The sequence below is a fragment of the Trichosurus vulpecula genome, chromosome 4, assembly GCF_011100635.1.
Source record: "Trichosurus vulpecula isolate mTriVul1 chromosome 4, mTriVul1.pri, whole genome shotgun sequence".
Taxonomy (NCBI): Eukaryota; Metazoa; Chordata; class Mammalia; order Diprotodontia; family Phalangeridae; genus Trichosurus; species Trichosurus vulpecula.
In genome coordinates this window covers 139,802,563-139,817,568 of record NC_050576.1, presented here as the reverse complement: position 1 = coordinate 139,817,568, position 15,006 = coordinate 139,802,563, and the positions used below count along the sequence as shown (strand labels likewise).

At 36.9% G+C, this 15,006-nt stretch overlaps 1 pseudogene; it reads right to left on the bottom strand.

Moving 5' to 3' along the window:
- Window positions 1-13,770: 13,770 nt before the first annotated feature.
- On the bottom strand, window positions 13,771-14,388 carry LOC118848288 (annotated as a pseudogene).
- Between the last annotated feature and the right edge of the window lie 618 nt (window positions 14,389-15,006).

Sequence of the window (15,006 nt, the reverse complement as noted above, 5' to 3'; positions counted from 1 at the left end):
TCCCCCACCCCTACCCCCAGTTCCTAACACTAATAAAAAGTACTACTGTAATTATCTCTACCTCCCCAAGTGCTCTAGGGATGCTTGACATATCTATCACCAAAGGGTGAGGAATAGGGATCGGAGGAGATAGAAAAGCTATTCTAAAAAGGTTGTTCAAAATCCTGCTCTCAGAATGGAGCTCCTAGCTTCAGTTGGTAACTTGGACACAATTTAGAAAAAGAAACATTGGGGACAAGAAAGCTATCTTGAAACATTTGAAAGGCTTTTATGTGGAAGAGGAATCTAACATGGTCCCAGAAGGCTGAAAAAGAGCAGTGGGTAGAAGCTTCAGATAGACAGGTCTAAACTCAACGTGAAGGAAAAAAAAAGATTTTCTAATAATTAGAGCTGCCTTAAAAGTAGAATTGCTTGCTCTGAGAGATAATGGTATCCTATTCCCTTAAGGTCTTCAAGCAAAGGCTGGATAGCCATTTGTGGACATGGTAGAGAGGATTTTTTGTCAGAACCAGATGGCTTCTGAGGTTCTTTACTACTCTGAGAATCTATGATCTGCTCATTATGACATCTGCCTGATGTCGCATAGTGTGGAGGAAACTGTATTTGGAGTCAAAGGACCTGGTTTTTAATACTGCTCTGCTACTATAACCTATGTAACCTTAGGCTAAATCACTTCAGTTTCCTTCAAAGCCTTACCTAAGACAGCATAGCGCAGTATAGAATGTGACATGGCATCATAGAGCAGTACCCTAGGGAACTAGGTTCAAATGTCTACTGGCTACTTATGATGCATGTGACCTTGGGCAATTCTTCTTTGTTGTGTTAACCAGGATGCCTTTGGTTTTGTTTCCAGAATGAAAAGGAAGAGACATTTTCTGAGGGAAACGAAAATAAATCTCAATTCAAATATTTCTCAAATACAAATACCAATGTTTAGAATAAAATTACAGATTTATACTATATGTATCATTTCAAGGAAGAATGGAAGAGGTTTCACCCACAAAAAAATTGAGTGAGGATCAGATAGGACCTGGGAGAAATGAGGTGATAGCTCACAAGTCATAGAAATTTACATTCTGGGCCCTCGGGCAGAAGCCCAATCCCTGAAATGCCTCTGTCATGTTCTCTTTGGAAGGACCTCCACATCCTTTCATGAACAAATCAAGTGCTTCTTCTTGGGCAATAATTCTGTATAAGACCCATTACTGTCCCTTTCAGGATGCTCTGCTGGATTCTTTTGAGCCTCTGGGTTCCCAAGAGCACTTCTGGGGAGTAGTCACCTGTGTATCTCACTAATGTTCCCTATAAGCCAATAAAAAAGAATATTCATTGTGATATCATATTTATATTATCAAAATGATCCCAGTGCTTCGTAGGCATTAGCCATAATCCTGACAACCCTCTTGAGAGAGGTCATCATTTTATGTATGCTTGATGTACCATCCCATACAACGGCAGATTCCTATGTGGTTAATATCTTTGTGTAGACTGGGCCTTCACAGAATTATAGACTCAAGAATCTAAGAGCTAGAAGGAAACTGAGACCTCAATAACTACCATCAAAACACCTTTATTGAGTCCTTATGTCCCTATTTTACAGAAATAATAAAATAATAAGAGAAATAATAAAATCCTTCAGGCAGCTTCTTTATAGGTAGCCTATTAATAATGCTTACTCATACTACTTCATTACAATGACTAATGTTTTATACTCCTATTAACAGAACACACATAAGCTACTCTGTAACTATAAGACCCCATAGAAAGTAAACTATTATTTTTGTTATTTCACTACTTATGGCATCAGATTTTTTTTCTCATAATAGGCACTCATACTCCTTTCCTTGAAGTCTGCTCCTGGACAGATGCTTGTAATCTGATTACTTGAAAGCTTTGGATTTGGAATTCATACCTATTCAATTCTGTCTCTAAATCATAAGTCACTTTTTCACAGAATACTTAACTCCTCTTCAGTTTTGGGTCACTTCTCAGAGGGCACATAAAGGGGAGGTGAAATAGGAAGGTACTAGAGCAGCAGCATATTTGGAAATAAATGGGGGGAGGAGTAGTTATGGAAGCCTAGATCCAGGAATAATAATTTGCAAACTTGCCTATTAGAGCTCATGTTGGTTCCCATGATGTTGGAACAGTAAGAAATTAATGTCAACCTTTTGACAACCTTTTGCTTCTGGTGGTATAAGAAAGAGTTCCATTCTTATTCCTATTCTAGTCAATATTTTTATCAAAAATTTGGATGATAATTCTTATTTCCATCCTGCACTCTCCTATGCCCTTTTCTTATGCTGTCTCTTAGTCTTTTCACCCCTAGCCAATATGATCACTAGTTGAAATCTCACACAGAATGACAGAATTTTAGAGCTATTAGGCAATGAGCAAGAACCATTATTCATCTAGAGTGACCCATATGCCTCAAAATAATAACCACTACAAGACATCTGATGGGTGGTCATTCAATATTTGTTTGAAATCCTGTCCTAAGGGGGAGGCATTTCCTCCCAAATATCCCTTTCCTCTTTTGGATAATTATGTTAGGAATTTTTTTCTTTACATTGAACCTAAATATGCTTCAAGTTGCATTAATTACTCCTAGTTCTGCCTTGAGAGCCCATGAGAAAAGGTCTAATCCTTCTTCCCCACACTGGAATTTTAAGTATTTGAATACAATTATGATGTACTGCCTGAGACTTCATTCCTCAGGTAAAATATCACCAATTTATTCAAGCAGGCCTCATAAAACATGGACTCAAGGTCCTTCACCATTCTGGTTGCCTTTCTCTGGACATTTTCCTGGTTATCAATGTCCTTCCTATACAATGATATCTCAGAAAAGGATACAGATCTTCAGTTATGGTCTGACCAGAACAGAATACAGCAATATTGTCACTTCCTTAATCTCTTCATGAAACTCAAGACTGCATAATATTTTTTGGCTGCTCTAATGTGCAGATCAGGTGACTGACCCTGAATCAGACTCAGCCCAGAATACTCTCTAACCTATTAGATTATAAATTTCTTGAGAGCAAGATCTGTATAATATGTTTTTGCCTATGCAGCACTTAGCACACAGTACCTTACAAGTAGTAGGTACTTAAATATTTGTCAAACTGAATTTATCGAAGGCACAGAAGGCATACAGATGTAACTTTCAAATACCACAAAGTAGTATATTAGATAGAAGAATCAAGATTCAAAGAGATTTGATAGTCTAGAAGGACAGAACAAAATCTATTTTATAGTGGGATGAAATTCAAACTCATGCTTATCTTTAAAAAAAAATAACAACATGTAAGCATAGAATTAAGTATGACTGGATTAACAGCAATCCATTTCAAAAAGATCTGGTGGTGCCTCAATTCTGAGAAGCCCAGACTGGCCAATCTTCCTTTCCCAACCAGCTGTGCTTCTGACTTTCTGGACTCCAAAACCATGTACCAATTCAAGTATGTTCTCTCCCTTCTTGTCCCTCTACTTTTCAGCTCCCTTTTGTGTTTTGTCTTTTCTTATTAAAATGAAAGTTTCCTAAGGGTGAGGGTTGTCTTTTTGTTCCTCTTTGTATTACTGGTGCCTGCCATGTAGTAGTACTTAATAAATATTTTATTCCTGTCTGCTCATTATATCTGAAAGAGACTTAAAATCACCTGGATCAATCTCTAGGTTCTACAAATGAGGAAACTGAGCCTCAGGCAAGGTAAGTGACTCCACAAAGGTTGCAGAAAAATATAACGGGACACTAAGGTCTAAAACCAGGACCTCCCATTTTTTAACCCAGTGTTCTTGCTTCTATAATGTGCTACCATATCAGAGAAAGAGTAAAGCGTTGAAAAAATTGACAACTAGTATTAAAATTTAATGGATCTTAGCACAGTGCCTAGAACTTAGTAGGTATTTAATAAATACTAGTTGACTTGGCTTGTCATGGAAGAACATAGGAGCTGACTGTCAACGGTGTGAAATGACTGCTTTAAAAAAAGATAATTTTAAATTAGACTATGATTTAAAAATACAGAAGTAAATGTCTTATTTCTTTCTTAACTGATCAGTCTGCACCTGAATGACTGAGCTTAGTTTGAGGTACCACTCTTTAAGCACAACATCGATAAGCCAAAACAGAAGGGGCGCAAATGAAATTAATCAAGATTATGAAGGTATTTGGAAATCATGCCAGATGAGGAACATGTTTACTCCCTTTAAATGTTTGTAATTGCTGGCACATGGAATAGGATCAGACATTTTATGTAGCTCATAATTACAGGGGTAAGACTAGTGGGGAGGAAGTTATAGGGAAGCTGATTTTGATCTAAGAAAGGACTACGTAAGAATTAGAGGTGTCTGTACATGGAATGTGATACCTGCCTTATGAAATCGTCAATACTGCATCACTGAAATCATTCTAGCTGAGGATCATAGGATTTATGACCTTCTCATTTTACATGTAAGCTGTGGCCCCAAAGCAAAGCTCTGGGTTTACAGAGACTGGATTTGATCTTGGGAGCTTTTCAATAATCTTTTTGTCCCAGCTCTCTAGCCCTCCTTTAAAGGACAATTCCAAGGTACAGCCCTGAATAAATCATTCTTAGTGAGGTGTCAGCTGGGCAACTTCGATAACAAATTCAAACCTTTTCAAGGAGAAAACCTGATTTCATACCTTGTTAAGAAAACAGGTCATACCAGAACAATAAGGGCCTTGGAGAAACATATTTTCCCATGAGGAAAATGAGGCCTTGGATGGGTGAAGTGCTTCTTGAGATCATGCAGGTAATAAATAATAGAATAAATGCAAAGAAGTCAGAAATTTGGATCACCTGTAATCATCATGCCTTGGCATCATCTCCACTGGAGATTATTCTTCCTCCCTTCTTGCCCCTCATAGATTCAGAGGAAAGGATGGGCATTCTTCTTGCTGCCAAATGCTAAGTTGATATTCCTCCATGGTTTTCCCTTTTCACTACTTTAAAATTTTTTAATAATCATGGAACTCTAATGCAAGGCACCATATCTCCTGACTGTCATTGGTTCCTGAGTTTGCTTGGCTCAATTAGTTTGAAGATTTACTTTACTTCATCCTTAATTCCCTTTCCTCCTCTTTCTATAGCCACCACTGTTCATAGAGGCCAAATTCTGGAGTCTGTTCACACTTTGCCTTTATTCCCCATCTTCACATTCTCTAGACTACAGTATTGCATTTCCAAGGATTTATTTACATGGGAAAACCAAATACTGTCTAGAAATTCATATTATCATGGCCCACAAAAGGGGAAAAAACTATAGTGCCCAAGTACTTGGCACCGTAACTTTCTCAACTATTCTGTGTTGATACAGATTTTTCTGCCTAGTTTGGCACATCATGATACTCTTTCAGTGCAGAATAGGGGTTCTTAACCTTTTTTGTATCATGGACCTACTTGGCAGTATAAACCTACAGACTTCTTAGAATAATTATTTTAAATGCCTAAAACAAAATTCATAGGATTATAATGGAAATCAATTATTTTGAAATAAGTGATTTTTGGCGGGGCTATCCAAATTCACAAATCTCCCTCCTCCAAATCTGTCCTAGGGTCAATAATTCCCCGATCAAGAACCTTATATCTAGGTTATCCACTAATACATGCTATGAACATCAAACAAGGATGTTTTCTTCTGTATCAGAGAACCTTCAGTTTTGATATTTGACCACCCAATTTTTTAGAAGTGACTTCAATAAACTCTGAGCCAGTTAGGAAGCATGCTAGGTTCTATGCCTGCATTCCTACTTACCTGTTATCTATCTCTTCCCACCCACCCAGACTATGTGAAAAATAAAACAGATATGTACGACCCCCATTACAGAAAAAATCAAAATAATTCAATTCAATACACAGGTCATTCTCGAAACTTGCGTGCACACACACACATACACACACACACATATCCCTTTTTGTTTCAACAGTCAGGAAAATCATAGAGATTCCTGCATGCCATCAGCGTTAGGACTAGATTTTCTATAAGATCTCTTCTAACTCTAAGATCTTATAGTCAAGAGTTGTTTTTATTAGAATGCAATTTTAAAATATTGAAAATGTGCTATAGATGTTTTATAGCTTATAAAAACTGAATTGTGCTTGAAAAATGATATAATGTTACTGATTCGTACCCAACTCCTTTGCAAGCTTCTGGGAAAATAAAACTTTTATTTGTAATATTCATTTTTGTTAACATGGCAAAATGTTTGGATGATTTCAAAAATAATTTCTGTAAATTGTGGGAAAATCAGTTCTTAAACAAATGTATTCCTTGCTTTGAGGTTATTTTTATTTTGATGGAAAAAAGTTTCCATTTTAGTTATTTCACTGTCATGCTTTCCAAGGAAATTTCTCTGTTGGAAGTTTATGGCAAGTTATAACTTTTGGAAAGTCACTTCACATCTTGGACTCAGTTTTCTCATGTATAAAATAAGGGGATTGGATGAGATGGCCTCATTTCATGATTCTGTAACTGTACAGATTACCTTTTGAATGGCTAACCAAATAGAGGACAACTACATACAATGGAGGGATACAGACACACACACGTAGATATATGTGTGTACAGTGAATGCTAACACTAAATTTCTAGAACACCAATACTATATGCTTAGTGTTGAGGCCAAAAAATTTGAAATCAGCACACTCAGATGCTCAGATTTGATCACACAACCTTTCATTGATAAAATAGAGATAATGACTGCTACTTCATTTCCAACAAAGGATGCCGCGGGAATAAAGGGGATAACAGAAATAACATGTTTGGAGCTCCTCAGAGTTCTACCTAAGGTTGGAGGTAACATTTGCTTATGTTTATTATAGAACTCTTTTCCACCTTTGGGATTTGATAACCCTGGAACCATTTTTTAATCCTGCCATCATCCTTGTCTCCTTTCATATTTATCCCACAACTGTCTAAAACATTAACACCAGATTTTTAGGATTACAATTTGCCTATTAAAAAAAATTTAGCAGCTTTTCCCCATATTCTTGGCATCATGCCAAGTCTCCATGATTTTTCAAAATAATTGAAAGTGGTTCATTAAATGTGTTAGCCAAATCCCTGGGAAGCCTTTCCTAAGGGGCAGTCTGTGCATTCAAGTTTTCACAAGTACTGCCTTAGTTGATTTTCAAGAGCTAGTATTACCAGTATCATCTTGGCTTACTAATTGGCCAAATTTCTCTTCTTTTTTTCACCCTCTAATTAAAAAAATAAGTCCAGTTTTCAGGTAGTCATTAATTTCTTGGGCTTTCTCATTTCATGTCAGGTCTATTCTACCTCCTTTGTGTCGTCTTGTCTCAGTATGTTTTTTAAGGCCTTCTATTAAGTTCTCATGTCCTTTATGTAACATTATTGTATTCTGATTTTTCAGTTCTCTTTAGACTCTCTAAAAGCCTTTATAGATGTAACAATATTCTCCTTTGCTTACTTTCTTCTTTTTTGCATTTCTGGGACAGATTTTCTTTAATTGACCATTGAATGCTAGTTGCTGTCATCTTTATGGAACATTACTATGAGTTTTACTTAAAGTGCCAATCTTCTCTCAAGTTCCCATTTCCCCAAAGTTTATAGCTTATTTACCTGGTACTTAATTTACTAAACTAGTAATTAAGCAAGTTCATACAATCCTAGGATCATATATCCATAACTTGAAGGGATAGTAGATATCATCTAGTCCAATAGCTCCATTTTGTAGATGAGGAAACTGAAGCCAGTTTTATAATAGAACTTCTAGGCATTTTCTGTGACTTATAAGAATCCATCCAGGTTTACTTTACCCAAAGGCATATCAGTTCAGAATTCTGATTGATAGAGGTTTGATAAGGCATTAAGAAACATTTTTAATTAACCTTTGACCAAAAATGTCATTAAAGGACCTATTTTTTGAACTATAATTAATGACACACTTCAATATAGTAGATACAAGCCATGGAAAGCCAGAGAAAGACAAAAATTTGGCCCTTGATTTTTCTTTGGATTACTTTAAATTTGCCTCCATAATCTTCAATTATCCTATACCTATTACATAATTCCTGTGCCAGACTCACATCTCTGTTAGCCTGATTGGATTCCTATTATGGAGGTTCTCATAATTAGTGCAGTCTTTGGCTCTTTTATCCCCAGCCAAATTTAGGAGTTACAGAAAACTTTTCTAGTTAGCTCATTGCCAATATATTAAGATGATTTAGCCACTAGCAAGTCAAGGATCCCAGTGGCATTGAAACAAAAAAAAGCATTAATCCATAATAGAAGTAAATAGCAAAGCAATAGAAAATAATCACATACCATGTTCCTAGGAAGTACAATCTCATTACCTTTCCCTCCAGAGTAGTTTGGGTCTTAATTTGTTCAAAATACTCAGAACTCTAATGGAGGAAGCTAAGACAAAGTCTCTTGGTACTCAGGGTAGGGAGTTAGATATTTTGATGCAGCTGGAGTTTACATCTCTGTTTAAATTACCAGACATTCACATATAGAAGCCATCCTCAGTCACTTGTTGATTAAGAAGAAGCTTCTTCTCCATCCTAATCACCTCCATAGTACCAGTCCAGTTCCTGATCAACATATGGTTGTCATTCTCTCTCTTATCTTTCTTTACTCTTCTTCCAACAGCCCCTTTCTTGACTCATGCCTTTGGCTTATATCATTCTGGCAAATGTAGTCTTTTCCTATCAATGCTCTGTTCTGTACTCTCTTCCTGGCCCTGTACAGATGTCCAGAGGGAGGGGGCACAAGGTAGGAATACTTCACAGCCTATCATCTATATGTTATTATCTGCTTAAAACAGTGATTGTTTATTGATGTTTGTAGGATATTTGCTATTTTCCGGTCCCTATTTTTCTTTCTTTGATTGTCAAAATCATAAACCATATCATCAAATTGCAACAAAAAAATCATAAAAATCAAGACTAAAGTTGACTAGTCTAATGTGTCTCTGAGAAGTTCCCAAATAATGTCTTATTAACAATAACTCCAGAATGGTTGTTGCATTTTAAATATTTGTTTGCTTGTGTTACTTTTACTACATTCATAGAATCTCATGAATTTTCTGTTCAGAACCCCTACATCTCACACATATAACCAAGAAACTTAGAATCATGACTCTTTCCGTATTACTTCCAGAAGCATCCACCTTTACATCCTCTGTATTGCACTCACTAGTCCTCCCTTCCTCTCTCCTCTCCCTCCCCCTTCTCTTCTCTTCTCTTCTCTTCTCTTCTCTTCTCTTCTCTTCTCTTCTCTTCTCTTCTCTTCTCTTCTCTTCTCTTCTCTTCTCTCCCTCTCCCTCTCCCTCCCCATCCCCCTCCCAAACTGAGTTCTTGAAGCTTATGCTCATCCCTGGCTTCCTTCAAGTATTAGCTAAAATCCTACCTTCTACAAGATTTATTGTTGCTGCTCAGTCATTTTTCGGTCACTTCTGACTCGTGACCCCCTGTAGGGTTTTCTTGGCAAAAATATTGGAGGGGTTTGCCATTTCCTTCTTCAGTTCATTTTACAGATGAGGAAACTGAAGCAAATATGGCTAAATGACTTGCCCAAGGTCACACAGCTAGTAAGTTTCTGAAGCCAGATTGGAACTCAGGAAGATGAATCTTCCTGACTCTAGGCCTAGCACTCTAACCATTGAATCACCTAGCTACAAGAAGCCTTTCCAATTTCCCCTTAATTGTAGTCCTTTCACCCTATTGATTATATCCAATTTTTCCTATATATAGCTTATTTCTACATAGTAATTTGTATCATCTCCCCCATTAGATTATAAGCAATTTATCCTGTATATATTTTATGTCTGCACAATTGTTTGCATGTTGTCTCCCCTATTAGACTATGAGCTCCTTGAGAACACAGGCTATCTTTTGCTTTCTTTGTATTTCAGTGTTTAGCACAGTACCCAGCACATAGTAGGTACTTAATAAATTATTATTGACTGACTGACTTATTACAGTACTTAGGACATAGTAGGTGCTTAATAAATTATTATTGACTGATTGACTGACCTATTATTATACATGCTAGCCAGATCTCCCAAGCTACAAAAAGCTTTGTGTATGAGCATAGAAATGGACTGTGTATCCGTCATTTGAGGACTAACTTGAAAAAATTTAGAGAGGGCTGTTACCAGAAAACTAACCAATGCAAGATAATATGGGATGGGAAAAGCAAAACCACTTAGGAAGACTAATAGGGTGAAGAGGGGTAATGATTTATAGCAGTACATGGATCACATATGCAGATGAAATCATAGATTCCGTAAGTACTAAAGCATTTTTCCTGTATCATTTCTAACACCTAGAAATCTAGCTTTGAAAGCTACACTGTCAATTTCAATATACTGTCAATTTCTGCTTCAGTGCATATATTCTCTGAGAATGTATCTCTGAGTCTAAATCTCTAAGTACCCTAGGATACAAAATATTCTTCTTTATTGATATGTTTTGAACTTTCCAAGATTGTGCTTAAACAAAAACACATTTACAAAGATTCCCTGAGCTTGCTTGCCTCATTTATTATATTCCATGGAGGCCAGTAGCAGGACTACATAAAATGAGGCTTGGAGATTCAAGATAAATGGTAAAAATTGAGTTGATCTATGTAAAAATCAAATCAAATTCTACCTTTTACAAGAAGTCTTTCTCCTCCTACCCCCTTAATGTTAGATAATTCCCTCTGCTGATTATCTCAGTATATCCAGTTTTATTTATTCATATCACACTGGTTACAGTTATTTTCAAGTTGTCTCCCCTATTAGTAGTGAACTCCTTGAGAGCAGACTGTTTTAAATTTTTCTTTAAGTTCTCTTTAAATGTCCAGTGTGTGGTACACAGAGCCTGGCACATAGTAGGTCCTTAAAATGCTTATTGACTAAAGGACTTTTGTTAATATCTCTAGAATCCTGGGAAAAACCCTTGAACAAATGTTGCAAGAATCAGAATGTGGAAAAAGTTTGTCCACAGGTCAAACAAAACCATCAGAAAATAAGATGAAAATATTCAATGTCAATGAATCCATCTATACAAAAAATGGGTTAAGTTAATCAGTACCAGGAACCTCAGAATTTGTTAGCATTTTGTTATCAAACAAGCGTACCCTTCTTATTTTAACACTTTGTTTCCTTCTATCTTTTGTGATTGATAGAGTTTGGAAAGACTTGTTTCTTTAGCCGTTGATCTAAAGCACCAAGAGTTCCTATTATCCGGATTGATACTGTTCCCTGCACTCTTGGTCTTCTAGCCAAATACCAATAGCTAGCATTTACATAGACCTTTAAGATTTGAAAAGCACAAGTGAAGTAAGCAGAACCAGGAGAATATTGTACATAGTAACAGCAACATTGTACAATGACTAACTTTGATAGACTTAGCTCTTCTCAGCAATGCAATGACGTAAGACAATTCCAAAAGACTGATGATGGAAAATGTTATCCACATCCAGAGAAAGAACTATGGAATCTGAATGCCTATCAAAGCATACTATTTTCTCTTTTTTGTTTTTTCTTGGTTATTCCCTTTTGTTCTGATTCTTCTTTCACATGACTAATGTGGAAATATGTTTAATATGACTATACATATATAGCCTATATCAGATTGCATACTGTCTTTGGGGAAGGGACAGAGGAGGGAGGTAGAGAGAAAAATTTAGAATTCAAAATCTAAGTGAATATTTAAAACTAAAAATAAATAAATAATGTGAAGAAATGGGAAAAAAAAGATTTGAAAAGCACTTTACAAATAAAATTAATTTTATCTTACAACAACCTTGGAATGCAGATGCTACCATCATCACCATTTAACAGATGGTAAAACTGAGAAAGCTAATAAGTGACTAATCTCAGGGTCACATAGTTTGGAAATATCTGAGACCAGATTTTAACTCAAATCTTATTGATTCCAGGTTCAGTGTTTTAACCACTGTGCCACTTAGTTGAGATCTGCTTTGAATTGTTGAGAGAAGCTGGAGAGAGGTTAGGAGAATACAAGGCCTATTCGTCTTCTCTTTTAATCTTCCAACCAACCTAAGTCTATTGCTGTGCAGTTGAACACTTGGCTGTGTACACTATGAGGATTGTGTGGGTGCCATCAGCTATATATCATAGTGCTATATTTTGTTGAAATGTGGGTGGACTCCTCCAGGTGGCCACAGAAATGTCGGAAAGGTGCCAGTGAGTAAAATAATACTCAATGAGAGGATGGGGTTCAACTACACAATCAATTCTGTGAGACCTCAAGCAAGGCCTCTCACATTGGTTTGTATTTATACCTCTACATGTGAACACCTGAGACAGAACACATTCACTGCATTATTTTTCAAACCTTTTTCTAAAGATAACCGCTACAAATATATGGTAAGTTTTATGTGCCAGCATGCATACGCACATATTTAGAAAGAGAGAGAAAGCAAACAGGAGAAAAATTCAGAGATTTCAGAGTTAAGGGTGACAAAAAAAATCAAATCTCAGAACTGAAATGAATCTCAGTAACTACTACAATTTACACCTGAGAATTCCCTCTATAGAATCTTCTAGAATGTAGTTAGGCAGAGGTAATGGGAGGCTGCCCAACAAAAGCCTCATCCTCAGGATCATGCCTAGTGTACTCTGCCTAAGGCAATCCCTCCTGTGGTTATTGATAAGCCTTCTTCAGGAAATGAAAGGTTCTGTTTTTTACCACTTATTATTGTATCCTATTACTGTATATCTAAGAGGGGCTTTTTGATTGGTTGTTGAACTAAAACTAAGTATAACTTCAAAGGGTTCCCACAATTTGACCTCAGTCTCTTTACCTGGCTGCATTCTAATGAAGAGACAAACTGCTAAGGGCCTCCAGCTGGGGGAAGGACATCAGGCCCTCTCTTACCTGGAGCCACTATAAGCCAGTGAGCACACCACCTACTAGGCAATCCTGTTTGGAACTGGGCCACTTTCTGTTTGGGTCTTCATTCCTTCAGTACAGGGTCATTTGAGAACTCAAAAGGTTGGTAATCAATACCAGAGTTTTTCAGGAGCTGAATCAGGTGATGTGCCAGCCCAATCCTCAGCAACAAATTGCTTAACCCAGCCCAGAAGCAGCCAAGACTCCACGCTCTTTGAGCAAGGGGGCACCTCCTCTATTGGCTATGCCACATTCAGAAGTGAACTTGGTGGGGTAAATGCTTTGTAGCTCCTGCTTTAAGTTTGAACCCACTCTCTCCAGGGACCAAAGTTATAGAGGAGGGACCATGCCCCTGTAATAGAAAGAAACTTCTGTTCTATTTCTTCTTAGTAAATGTCTTTTTTTAATTAAAAAAATTTAAAAACTGAATTTACTTAGAAGCATTCAGAATGTCAACAAAACAGCTGCAATTTTTTTCACCATTAGAATAGTATTTAGTTATCAGAATAACAATTATATCATACGCATATATTCATATGAAGATGAACTGTATCCCCACAAATAACTAATTTGTGCTGTATACTAACAAGAACCTGTTTTAAATTTTGATGCCAATTTACAGCCTCCATACTGTACCAGGCAAGGTTAGTGGCTATTGAACATGCCACAAAAGGACAGGGCTAAGTAAAGGCATATTCCATGGCATTGTTAATTATACAAAAAAAAAATTTAAAAGACACAGTACAGTTTTTAAAAAATCTTAGCCTTACATTTGTTTTTTTTTTTCTTTAAAAGGAATGAGTTTTGTGTAGCGAGGCAGGGGGTGGGGTTTTAAATGCTTTATAGACAAGAAAAAAAAATCTGCTCTGGAACCAACTTATTCACGGTCATCATCCTCTTCTTCAATTTCATCATCTTCATCCTCCTCATCTTTATCTTCCTCATCTTCCTTTTTCTTGCTCTTCTCAGTTTTGACAGTTCCTTCCTTTTTATCCACATCAGGTTTTCCTTTAGTCTGGTATGCAGTGATATCTTTTTCATATTTTTGCTTCAGTTTAACTGCCTTCTTTTCCTAAGGTTGCTTGTCATCTGCAGCAGTATTATTCCACACTTCTCCCAATTATTTTTTGGTCACATCTCCAGTAATAGGACTAGGATGCTCCCTTTTGATTTATGTTTGATACAGAATAAGAAAAATGCCAAAGGAGGCCTTTTTGGTACATTGAGATCCTTAAACTTTTTGTTTGTTTTTTTCTCCTTTAGGCGGTATGTAGGTTTTCATTTCTCTTTCACAAAGAAACTTACAGTTTTTCCACATCCTCGAATTTTCCTTTCTCTTTAGCAGACATGGTCTTCTACCTTTCTTAGCACTTCTTAGAAAATTCTGAGTTCACAGAAGCTTCTTGTGTTCTTCTCAGCAGGTTTGCACAAAAAAAGCATACAAAGACATTTTCCCTCTTGGTTTCTTAGACCAATGCTCATCTTCCTCACCCATGTTACCAGGTAAGAGTGAGAGTAGGAATAAGAATATGACTCTGCATGCGTGCGTGTGTGTGTGTGTGTGTGTGTGTGTGTGTGAGAAAGAGAGAGAGAGAGAGACAAGGGGGAGGAGAGAGAGGGGGAGGAGAGAGAGGGAGAGAGAGAGAGAGAGAGAGAGAGAGAGAGAGAGAGAGAGAGAGAGAGAGATTGAGATTGTGGGAGACAATACATGTCCTTTTCTAAAAGCTCATTAATGTTAATTGGTTAATTGGTAGTGGGGCACTACTCTCTGGTCAACCAATGATATAGAAGACATACTAACCATAACTACGGATTTATATAAGCAAAACACACTGGTGTGAGAATAAGCTGACAACATTAGAAGAATCACCCCCACCTACCACCCATCCCCAATACCTCTCAGTGATATCCCTAGCACCCTGAAGAGGACATGTAGCTAAGTTGCCTTCAAGGGATCCAACTTGGCAGTGTAAATGGGAGTTGGGATAAGGACCCCCATTAATCTATATCGGTTACAAAGATTTTGCTTGAAGAGGAGTGAGAGATTCTTGGGGGGATAATCTCTCAAAAAAAATGTAAGTATTCAATGTTTATCTCTCGAATCTGATTTTGT